Here is a 12388-nt window from a genome sequence, read left to right as displayed (position 1 = left end):
GGGATGGGTGGGGTATTGGCCATCAGCTTTCTTTGACCACCAAAGCCAAGCCATATGAATAGAAAGGAGGACCCTGCAAGCCTTTATTGCAAATTGACGTGTTCTTTCTCCTTTGTCTTTTTTTTTTTTTTAATACAGGAAGAGACCCCTTATATGGCAACTGTGTCCAGACAGGGAGTGGTATGGATATAAATGAGAATTTAATAGGTACTAAGTGAGGAGGAATTTTGTCAGGAAAGAATCGGGAAGTGTCGTCTGAGCAGTGATGGTGTGACTCAGCCCTTTGAAAATACTTAGGAATTACCTAGCTGCAACCAAGATTTTGTGTTTATCAACTGCTTTTTAAAAAACTGTCTTAAGTGTTTGAGGTAAATGGTCATCTTTGCTTCACCCACCCCCAAGGTACCCACCCACCCTGAACACACACACACCTTACAGTGATAGTTCCTGAGGCTGTGAACACCTCAGTTTTTACAAGTGAAGGAGAGAGTGAGCTAGTGGGTAGTTGGAAGACAGCTCTGTAGGGAGCAAGTAACATTGGTAATCAGCAGGCCATATCCCCTTCCAGGCTGCTCCCAGCTCCTTTTGGACCTATGCCTGGGGAAAAAAATATATTTCAGTTTCCCTTGGAGACACTGTTAAATTGTATTTTATTAACTAGTGTCCACTTAAATTTGAGTCAATACCCAGAAAAACTAGTCTTGCTTTTAAATCAGGAAAATACATAATAATGATAAAATATACTAATACTGACAATAAAATATAAAAATTATAGGTATGATGTTTGCTGTCAAAAATTGCTTACATTTATTGCCTTATATACATGCCTTACATATATACCTTCCAGAATAGTTCATTAGTTGAATTTTTTGATGACAACATGGAGATTCACCATTTCCATAACATTCTGATGATGATGGAACCATTCATATTTAAAAGCACTTATTAAGTACTAATAACTGATAATACCAACAATATTGAGTTTACTTGACTTAAGTGAAGAACCACAAATGAAATTTCTATTTTCCATAAAGTTTATCTGTCTGACATTTTCTGCTTTGTGTTCAAAAGAGAGTGAGCAAAGTCTTTTGGTGTCAGAGTTTAGCTAGATAATCCATATTTCATTTGTGGAATTGGTCAAGATCAGAGAACTTCTCTTCCTTTCCTGTGGCTTAGGAACTAAGTTGTTGATACAGTTATTCTCTCTGGCATCTAGATCATGAATTTTGCACAGACCCACATCAAGGGGAAAAAGAGGCCCTTTCTATGTTAGCTTTGCAGAATGACTTCAGATGTTTTGACTGGGTAGCTGCAGAAAAGAATGAAAACAGTACAAGTCATGATCTCCATTGCTGCTTCCAAAACCCTCTGGGCTCTGTTAGGGGTAGTTATCTATTGAAATGCCATGCTGTGGCCCTTATCCAGAGTAGATTGGTTTTATTACTCCTCTTATGATTTTATTATGTTTGGTTGACTTGTTTTATATTTCAGGAGATGTCTGTCATCAGTACCTTCTATCTAAAGTAGAAAGAGTTGGTGTGGATGATCTTTTTTTTTTTAATGGGAATTGTTCATGTAAATATTCTGCATAGAAATGCATGCACATAACCACATGCAAAGAGTTTTGAGTTGGTTTCTTGCACACTCATCTCCACGGTCTATGGAGACCATTAAATTATCTTAGGACCCTTGCCCTGTGGGATGGCCATGGCACCAACACATCCTTTTGACAGCAGATGCTATAGTTTCTGAAAGTGAGGCTATTGTCAGTTCTCGCCACTCAGGTACTGTGGGAAGATCAGCTGTCGGATTGCTGGGAGAAGTTTACAGGGTGGGATAGAGGATAATTTTGCTTCTTGCCGATGTCTCTCATCTCTACTTGGTTACACAGAAGTTGTGTCCTTGAGGAAGCCAACGTTGATGCTCACATGCATTCTGGGAGTCACTTACCTTTAATTTTTCCAGAGAGTCTGCTCTGTGGTATTAATGTTAGTTGTGCCCAGAGGTATATTTGAAGATCAATGTTACTCAGATTTTTCAGATTGGGTGGTGATGGCCAGGGTGGTTGTGAGTTGGGTAGAATGTGCCTGTATGAGCCCACATCACTGACTTGGAGAGCCGCAAAGAACCCTTCTCCAGATTTGCTACCTTTACTTGACATTCTAAGTGTGCTCGCCCAGGTTGTACAGTGGTGGGGTCCTCAGATGGCTAATTTCCGCCTCACCTTGCCCTACCCAATGAGTACAAGCACTGAAGAATTGTCTGTGATGGCCCGGCATTTCCTTAAAGCCCCCTAGCTTCTTTGTGCATACTCAGAAAGCAGGCAGAACCCAGCAGTCTGCTTCTGTCCTCAGCTCATGGACCTTTTATTGGTGAAATGATCTTCCTGCTGTTCTTTACCAGTACCACTTATATGAACATTATCAGAGTGTATTCATATGTTGTTGTCCTATTTAGGTCTGAGGACAAGGCCTCGCCCTGTGAGTAGGGAGCAGCGTGTTCTCTGAAGGAGGTGGTCAGCCTAGGTTTCAGTCCTGGGGAGGAGACCTAACCTGAGACTGGACACCAGAGCAATGGACAGCACCTCTCCTATAGTTTTCTCTCGTGGGTTTTGTCTCTTAGGAGCCAAGATGTTTTGGAATGTGCTCTGGGATGGTGGGTACAAAGATGGCATCTACCACCAGGGGCCAGACCCAGGACTGGGTAGGAAAGGTCCCACATCCAGGAGAACAAGCTGTATTTTACAAGTTGGATAGATGATCTAGTTACATGTTTCCATCTCGACTTCTTTCCATTAATTGTGTAAAGCCTTTAGGGCTTTCTTAAATGTCCTGGCCTGGTCCCAGCTGGACATCAAGGGGAAGATTTGGGCTACACCTGGTCTGGAGTGTTAGAAGGGGCAGTGTTTCTTAGGCTGACTGGGGTTGTGGCAGTAGCAGGAATCAGGGAGAAATACCCAAGATGGAAGGCAGGGCAGGGGGTTAATCCAAGAGTCAGGCCGTGACACTGCCCCACTGATGGAGGAAATTCTGTCCCCTGGGCCCATGTTAGAGGACTGGGCAGTGTTTTCTCCAGGAAAGAAATACACTGATAGCTCGTCGGTATTTTGTTACTAAAGTGTTTTTGATATTGTTGTAGTTGTTGAATATCTGTCTGGTTTATTTATTTGTTTCAAAAATAAGTTGAGCAACAATTGTCTCAACTAACAGAGGCCAGGATATCTTGTTTGAAACAAACAGTCTGTATCAACCTCTAGAGATAAAGTGAACACTTGGCTGTATATGATCATCATAAGCAGGTATTTTTCTTTCTTAAAGACAAAATTAAGGAAGCAGGTGTTACGTTGTTTGGAGACTGAGCAGTTCATAGGTATGAACCAAATGGCAGCTGAAATAATGAAGTTACAGGCCCTATGAATAGTTAACTGATCTTTTCCCCAGTATCTATAAATATGACATCAACGCAAGACCACCCCTTTGCAGCCCAGCAGTATGTAAAAAGCTACCAATGATGACGAATGTTTAAGCCAACCAAAATGATTTGTTAACATGCTTCTATCTGTGGTTTGAACTGAATCCATCACTTAAGTCAACCGAAAGTAATCCAGCTGCACAGCGCCACCTGTAGGAAAACTCTGTGTGGGTGTCGCAGGACTCCACCGCACTGGCAGTTTCCTTTCTAGAAACCTGATCATTTATTTTTCTTAACTTCTGAATTGCATGACTAGAGCATGTTCTAAACTGTTTTTTTAGAACTTAAGGATAAAAATGCTTTCTAGTCATAGCATCATGACTTATAGCTTTGGGGCTGGATATGTCTCAAGTGTTCTTAATTGATTTTAAAAGAAAACAACCCATTATGACCAACACATTTTCTAAAGCTTCGGTGAGACATTACATTTGACATTTTCACGACACTAGAAACTCAAAGGCGATAGAACCATTTCCGCCTTGTCCACAGATGTAGTCCTTGCACCTAGCCCAGTGCTTTGCGCAGAGTGAGTTCTCCATAGACGTTTGTTGACTGAATGAGGACACAGTCTCTTTATCTGCCCCTCTGTTAGGCTATGCCTTGTAGCGGTTTCAGTTCAGATGCCCTTCCATTGTAGAGACTTCCCCAGACCCCCTAAGATAGAACAACCAAGTACTGGTCGATCCCTTTCACAGAGACCAGATCCCCCTCCCCCCACCAAATTCCTTCTTATATTGACTTATTTGTAGTTTATTTCTTTAATGTGTGTCTAATCCGTTTGACAGGAAGCTCCATGAGGGTGCAGCCCAGGCTGTTTTGTGCCACGCTCTATTAGAGTGCCTGGTGCAGAGTGGTGCTCAGTCAATAGGACTCGATTGGGCGGGTGAGTCAGTGTCACCCACCCACGTGCGCATCCACAGTGCCAGCTCTGTGCTGGCCCTCTTCTACCCCTGAGCAGAAAGAACAATTAAGAATAACGCAGGGAATGGCCACCATACCTCTTAGCTCAGCAAATTGTTAGAGACTGAGTGGCTACAAAGGGTAGGTTTTATTGTATAGTCAGGTCATATTCCAGGGTTTCCAGATTTGGGATGAGGACTCCTCTATTTCAATATGTTACAATAGGACGTTAGATAGGCCCTAGATGCAACTCTGGCTGTAATAACAAACTGTGTGACCTTGGGCAAATTATACAACCTTTCTGAAACTCTTTTTCTAATATGTAAATTTAAGACACAAGTAGGTCCTACTTCATGTGGTTATTTAGAAGATTAAACAAGACAATGTATGTAAAGTACATAGTTTAGTGCTTGGCACAGAACAAAGAATAAGTACTCAATAAAAGTTATTATTAAATTAATAATAGCATTTGAAGTCCATCAGTGGGCAAGCAGTGTCCCAGGACTCGATTAGGTGGTAATTAAATGTATTAAACAATGTCTTGTGCTCAACTTCAGTGAAAGGAGTTATTGCTCTGCTTTTAATGGCTATAACATTCTACTTAGCTAAATAATGGAATCAGATGAATTCCCTACAGTAAAAGCTGGATTTAGTAAGATCTGGAAGGTTACGGCATGAGGTTACAGCTTATCACTGCAGATGAAAACATCTCTGCACCCCCAATACTACTGTTATTTAATACTATGTTGGATGGTCTTCTAAAATTTCCTTCATAAGAAGAAAAATCAACCAGATAAAATAGGAGTTTTTAAAGAAATCTATATTTATTACCTCACCAAATTGTGATATAAATAATATTCCAATTATGTAAATACCCTTTCAAAAAATCTTTTGTCAAAAGCATATTACAAATGTATTAGACTTTTTCCTTATTGGGAAATAAATATATTCTTTGAATACAAATGTTTAAAAATGTTTAGTCTCATTGACATGACACAATTATACACATGTGTATATTACAATTTAGATAATTTTCAGTGACAGGTGAGACCTAAATTATAGGAATCAGAAACCCAATTATTTCAAATTAAATAATCTTGCTAACCAAAGTCAGTTATTTCAAGGGAACAAAGGCAATGGCTTTTTCAAATTTCTTACTTACCGGTACATTAATAGTTTTGTTATCATGTCCTGTTAAATTACATCAGAGTTCTTCTACATCACAAAGTCTGTAAAAGCTAGACATTTATTTCTTTATCAAACACATTTACTCTGCTTAATCCCTTACTATGTGTTTATGTAAGAATCTGTAGAGACTCTTATTCTACAACAGTCAGCCTACAATTTTCTCATCACTCTTCAGTTTGGACAAAAAAAAATACTGTTCAGAAAAAATTTCTCGCATTTCAGACTTCATGGGCATGTGGATGGTATACTGTGGAATAGTATTATTCCTCTGTGCTGCACATGTCCTTGAGTTTTTGACAGCATAAAGGCGTCCATTAGCCACTAATCTCTTGTATTTGTCATCTCCTTCTTATTTAAGGGCTTGCCAGAGTGTGTGTTTAAGAGCAGAGGGCTTGGGGGCTGGAATTCTGAGGTATGTTGGAGACACCACCTCGCCGTGCTCTTCCTTTATATCTCTGGGATATCCCATAAGAAGGGGTCTCCAGGGGAGACAGAAGGTAGTGGCACCAACAGTTGCCTTCATTGTTACCATATTTGCTGCTACCCACACCCTATCTTTTTGAAAAGGGCTATAAACGTAAGACTTACTCAAGAGTGGCAGCAAAATACTGCGGTTTGAGATTGGAAAGAAGCCCTTGATTGGCCTTGTGTTTACATTTCATTTGAGGTCCATAATATAAAGCAAATACTACCCTTAGTGGTTCTATATTAATGTGCTTTCTAGAACACCTTCATGTTGGGTGAGTTTGCGTTTGCTTATCGCTCTTAGGTCAGCGGCCCCTCTCTGTCTGTCTCTCTTTCACACACACGCTATTTCCCCTTGGTGTACCCATTTAAAAAACAAATCAAACACAGAAAAAAACAACATAATGCTCTTCAGATATTTCTCCATTTCTCCTCTCCTCATCCCAACAAAACCCGTGGAAAGAGTTGTCTCCATTTCCTCAAAACTCTTTTCCTAAGCAACCTGCTTTGTCTTGGCTTTCATCCTTTAAATTGACCCTTATCAAGGTCACCAAGAATTTGTATCTGGCCCAAAGCTATTGGTCAATTTCCCATTCTCACCTTATTATCCATGTTAGTAGCACTTGACCTTACTGAACACACTCTTCTTTTTAAACACACACCTTTAGTGACATCATTCTCCTAGTATTTCCTGCCTCAGGCAAAGCCCTACCTCCTGCCCTTCCTGGTAGCTCCTTTTTTTTTTTTCTTTCTTTTTTTATCAGACAGGTAGTCCAGGGCTCCAACCACAGCCATCTCCTCTAGCTGCACTCTCTCCCAGTTCCAGGGCATTAACACCTCCTTATACTGACACATCTCAAATGTGCAGCTCTAAACTATTGATTCAACTGTCCACTCAACATCTGAGAGGTACAAAAAGGGGGGAGACATATGGGCCCAGTGACATTTCCTTCTCTGTACATACAGGAGAGGTTAGTTAAGTTCTTCCTTGAAGCCGTGAAAGGAGTGAATGCAAGCGAGTTCTTAAGATGCAACCATTGTACCACAGTCTCAAATTTGGGGACAAATACCAGGACCAAGAACACTTTAAATAGCTGGAAACATATATTTATATCGAAGCACCACTTAGGTACTCGATAATCTCACATGCCCCCAACACCTCCAAAAGCCTTGTCTTAAACTGACAATTTATTCCTAGAGCTCACAGTCCTCCCCACACCCACCTGCACCTCACCTGTCACCCCAGCTAATTTATTTTCACATACTTCTCAGACTATATTTGACGGTCCAGCTCCTCAAACTCTATGCACCTAAAGTAACCATTAACCCCACTCTTCCAATCATCCCAGCTTCCCAACCACTCAACATGAGTTTCCCTCACTTGTTCATGAGGCGAAAATAGCAAATGTTGAAATCCCCCTAAAACACTCCTCTCAAATGGCCCATTTTTATAGGCCAGGAATTTTAAAGCGTATGTGAGAACCCAATGTTAGACTTTAGAGAAAGATTAAATTTTTTATTCCTTTTCTTATTTCCAGTGATTGTTCTGGCATCACAATTATTTTAAAAGCATCTTGGATTCCGTGCTTTAAAGGAACACACTCTGCCAGATTCAGACATAGTATTTCAAATGGTACCTATTCACAGTTTTCTACATTCTTTTTTTCTATCCCATGACCACCCAAGAAAGAATACTCAGCCTGTAAAAGTGATAGGGAGAGTCTCTTCTACCTCTTCTTATACTGCAGCTCTGTTCATAGAAAAACTTCTATCCTTCCCCCCATGCTTCTGTAACTCACTCTTCCTCAGAGGACCAGAGCTGCCTAATCTGATTGGTAAGAGCCTAACATTCATTGGGTCACCTTTTCCTAGTGGGTGATTCTCTATGCTCCCAATGGTCATGTGTCCTTCCTGCCCTTGGAGGTTATGAACTTCTTACTGGCAACATACTTAGGCAGGGCCAAGGCCGTAGTTTCAGCCCTTTGTCCCCGTGTTCTGAAGAGCTGCAGGCCCAGCAATTTTTGATTCAGAGAAGGAGGACATGGAATGCTCAAAATTGGCCTCAGGCCTCAGCTCTGTTCTTGGAAATGCGTTTACTAGAAACGCTGCTTCTAGGGCATTATCAGTACCTGTCCGAATTAATAGTACTTCCTGTTTCATGTGGCTATCAGGCCTTGGGCATCTACACTACTAGGAAGAACCCCTGGAAGGAAGAGAAATAAAGGGCCATAAACTAACATGATAATTGAAGCAATTTAAAAATTAAAAGCAGCATTTCAGTTGTATCTGCTTTCTATTACTGCTATAACAAATTTCCACAGAGTTAGTGGGGTCAAACCATGCCCATTTGTCATCTCACGGTTCTGTGGGTCAGTGTGGTTCACCTGATCCTCTCCTTAGAATCTCACAGGTGAAGTCAAGGTCTCGGCAGGGTTGCTTTCCTCCAGGGAGGCTCTGAGGCTGAATTGTTTCCAAGCTCTTTAAATTTGTTGGCAGAATTCGGTTTCCTATGGTTGTAGGACTGAGGACTGCTCCCTTGCTTGCTGTGGTCCAGCGGTGTTCTCCGCTTCTAGAATCTACCCACATTCCTTGTCTCATGTCCCTCGTCTTCCATCTTCGAAGCAACAATGGCAGAGAGAATCTTTCTCTACTGCTAATCCCTCTAACCTGCTTTTTGCCTCATATTTCCTCTGCTGAATCTTTCTGCCTTCTTCTTCTTTAAGGACTCAGGTGATTAAGTTGGGCCTGACTGAATGATCCAGGTTAATTGCCCTATTTTAAGTTCAGCTGATTAGTAACCTTAATTCCACCTGCAAAGTCCCTTCACAGCAGTACCTAGAGTAGCATTTGGCTGAATAACCAGGGGACAGATAGTTTGGGGGTGGGGAACATCTTTACAATTATTGTTGCCCATAGTGCATCCACTTTTCAATTCTACCTTTCAAACTCTCAGTTCTGGCTAAATTTTCACTTTTGCCCCAAATGTCAAGGTGTCAAATTTTACTTATGAAAGTCCCTCTGCCTAAGAGTCAGCTACTCTGTATCCTGTGTGGTGTGCATTATCGGGCAAGTCCCTAAGCCTCTCTGAGTTTCACACTCTTCAGGTAAAATAGAATGCCCTACTCTACAATCCCATTCCAAGCATGAGATAAGAATTTATTAAGTGAATAAACTTTGTAAGCTTTAAAATGCAAATGTCCATTGTATTACCTTATGTTCTAAATATATTTTTAAAAATAGAATAATGTTTCTAAAATGACAGGAGAAAGCTAAGAACAAAAACTGACTGCTAATTCTAAACTACTATATATATATGTATATATATAGTAGTATATAGTGGTTATATATATATACACACACCCACATATATACACATCATTGTGATATGGTGATTTCTACACCTAGTTCGAACTGAAGTCAGAAAACACAGACAGGCTACAAGTCTACTTTTAGCTGGATGACCTTGGTCAAAACATTTAGTTTCTCCAGCTCCTTTTTTTTCTCATCTGTGAAATTACCGATAATGTGTTTAACAAAAGGACCTCCAATAGCCAATTCAACCCTGAAATTCTGTGCTTCTATTTTGTACTCTTTCTTCAAGTTGCACTAAGAATCGGGATGGCAAGAAACGACCTATTTATAGTCAGCTCTTCACAAGATGACTATAAAATGCCCAAGACAAGCTCCTAACACTGGGACTAGAGATCTCTTCTAGGAAACCTGAAATATGTCTGCAAATCCTGACAAGTTTTCAGTCCTTTATCATCATAATCAAACATTTCTTCAGTAGCCAGTGCCAAAATATTAGGCTACTGAATAGTTTCCATTTGAAAATTCATACTATTTAATTGACTAAGTGCTATTATGTTCCAGAAAAATACTAAATACATTGCACTAATCAAAAATTATTCTTCAATTCTGTTTCCAAAAGGAAAGTGAAGCATAAACATAAAACCTGGTACAATATTTGTGAACTTCTAGAGTTCTCCAATTTTTAAAAATGTGTACATTTAGTAATAAATTATAAATTTTACCTTTTTTTCCCTAAGAATTCTGTTTTTATTTCAAACAAAGTGAGGAGGTTAAGCTATATGTCCAGTTATTGCCTTGAGACTCACTAATGAATACTTACAGTTTGCTGTGAGTTAATCTATTCTACATCCTGGATCTGGAATGAAGACTATTTTTATAAATTAAAGTTTTAAATTTAAAAAGGAAATATTTTCTTCAGCTCCTTTTTGGAGGTTTTTCCAACAATAGGCCACTCATTTCTGTTACAGCATTGGTGCAGAATTTTAGGAAAAACAGATTGTGAATTTTTGAGTCCCTTTTCATTTGATGGGCGGGTTGGAGAGTCCCACTCCCTGCAGGAACCGGGCTAGAAGCAGGAAAATGACAGGGTTGGCTGTGTATGGGCACAAGTCTTTGTCACATTTGAGTTAGTGTTTTGTAACGGGGGAGAAATGAGTTATTTTGACTGTACTTGGTGGTCAACCAGCCTTCACTTAAAGAAAATCATTTTCTTTGCCATGGTAATCTCCGAGGTTGTTGTAGCTGGCTGAAATGGAAATTTTACAAGATGAATGTGGCGTGTGGCATGTTTGGCTCTAATCAGTTGCATGTGTGTGATGGCCCGGGAGCAGGGTCTGCGTGGAAACGTTAAGTGGACTGACGCACTGAGCAAGGGAGGAGTCTAGATGGGTTTCACAGTCTACCTGCAGTTTTTTTTATCCAGAAGCTGGCAGTTTCAACCTGAGAATGTTAGTTAGACACTGCAGACAGAAGAAAAGAAAACTAGGGAAGCTGGGACTGTAACAAAGGAGAAAGAAAAAGATGCAAAAGTAGCAACAACAACCACAACAACCAAAAGGCATACCTTGAATTTGTTTTTGGAGTTGCCAAGAAAAAAAAAAAGAAGAGGAGGAAAGAGATGAATAGGGTAAGGTGAATACTCATTAATTTGTTTAGTATTCATTCAACAAACTGAGTAGTATTTGCTTTGTCTCAGTACTGAGCTAGTTGCTGGGGATATAACAATGAACTCTGCAGACTCCCCGCCCTTGAGGAGCTTAAAGTCTGCTGGAAAGGCGTCTCAAAAGTGCATTCAGGTACCACTTGTCTGCAGAGCCTTGCTCAGAAAGGAACTCAGCTCGCCAGGTGGGGCCTCCAAGTCCTCCCACAGTGTGTTCGCGTGAGCCATGGGTGCCCCTCCCAGAAGGACGCAGCACTCCTTAAGCTGCCTCACTGGGGTTCTCAACTGCAGAAGCCATGCGTTTGAGGAGCCGCATCGGTTTCTACCGTTTTAAAGACTGTTGGCGAGCCTCAGTTCACAGATAATTCTACTACGCACACTTGTTTGTGTTGGGTAAAGAACAATTACAGAGACATATGACATCATCCTTAAATGGAATTGGAATACTTGTGTAGGACAGTCAAAGTATTTAGTCCCTTGATGTAAGAGTGAGTGAGAGCAAAGCAGGACAAAATCAGGAAGGTTAGCTGACTTGCTTTCTGTCCGTCGCTGGCACTCTCCAAACACTGTCTTTCAACCACCTCTCCTGAGTGCAGTGTGGTGCCTCCCTCCTGGATCAGACACCGTTTCCGCAGGTCCTGCTTTATTTGTCCTGTATCTCAGTTCCAAGCAGGAAGCATCAAATGAACTTACTCAACCTGAACTGTCACTGGCAGATAGTGGGCTGGACGTAAATGCTCCCTTTACCAGCCAATTACTGGTGCCTCTGTGGCCCCAATGCCTTAGTGATGGGAGACTTGAGATACTCCGCCAGGGCCAGGGAAAGGACAGGGGCTTTGGGCTCCACTCAATTCCTTGCTTACTGTAAGAACGCACAAAAGTTCAGATGTGTCTGTGACTGGTGGGTGAGAGGGTGGAGACATTTGAGGGGAACTTCTGGCAAAGCTTCTCATCCTCTAGCCATGAAAAAAATCACAATTTGAATCTTTTGAGTTGAAACTCTAAAAACTTAGAACCAAATTCTGACTTGAATTAAAACGTGGTTTTCATTCTAAACTGGGTAAAAGCACCTCACATGTGATCATTTTTGTCAGATCCTCTCACATCAAAAAGTGTGGCTCTTGAGAGCAAGCCCTGGATAAAGAGTGCTTTGAGGTTGAGACCCACCCCCCATTCCTTTCTTTTCATCGTGTTGCCCTTAGCCTCCCTAGGAACCATCAGATGGGGCGAAACACCTGCAGCCCCGTCACGGGGTTCCCAGTGGTGGACTCAATGGAGGGAGGCGAAGGGAATCCCAAGGTTATGTTCTAGTCACTCATTGCTCAGGAAATAAGGTTTTGCTTATTTATTGTTTTATATTTTTAGTGTCTGTTTCAAATGAACATAGAGGAA

This window comes from Desmodus rotundus, chromosome 2 (assembly GCF_022682495.2).
Source record: "Desmodus rotundus isolate HL8 chromosome 2, HLdesRot8A.1, whole genome shotgun sequence".
NCBI lineage: Eukaryota > Metazoa > Chordata > Mammalia > Chiroptera > Phyllostomidae > Desmodus > Desmodus rotundus.
Note: the sequence above shows the minus strand (reverse complement) of the source record.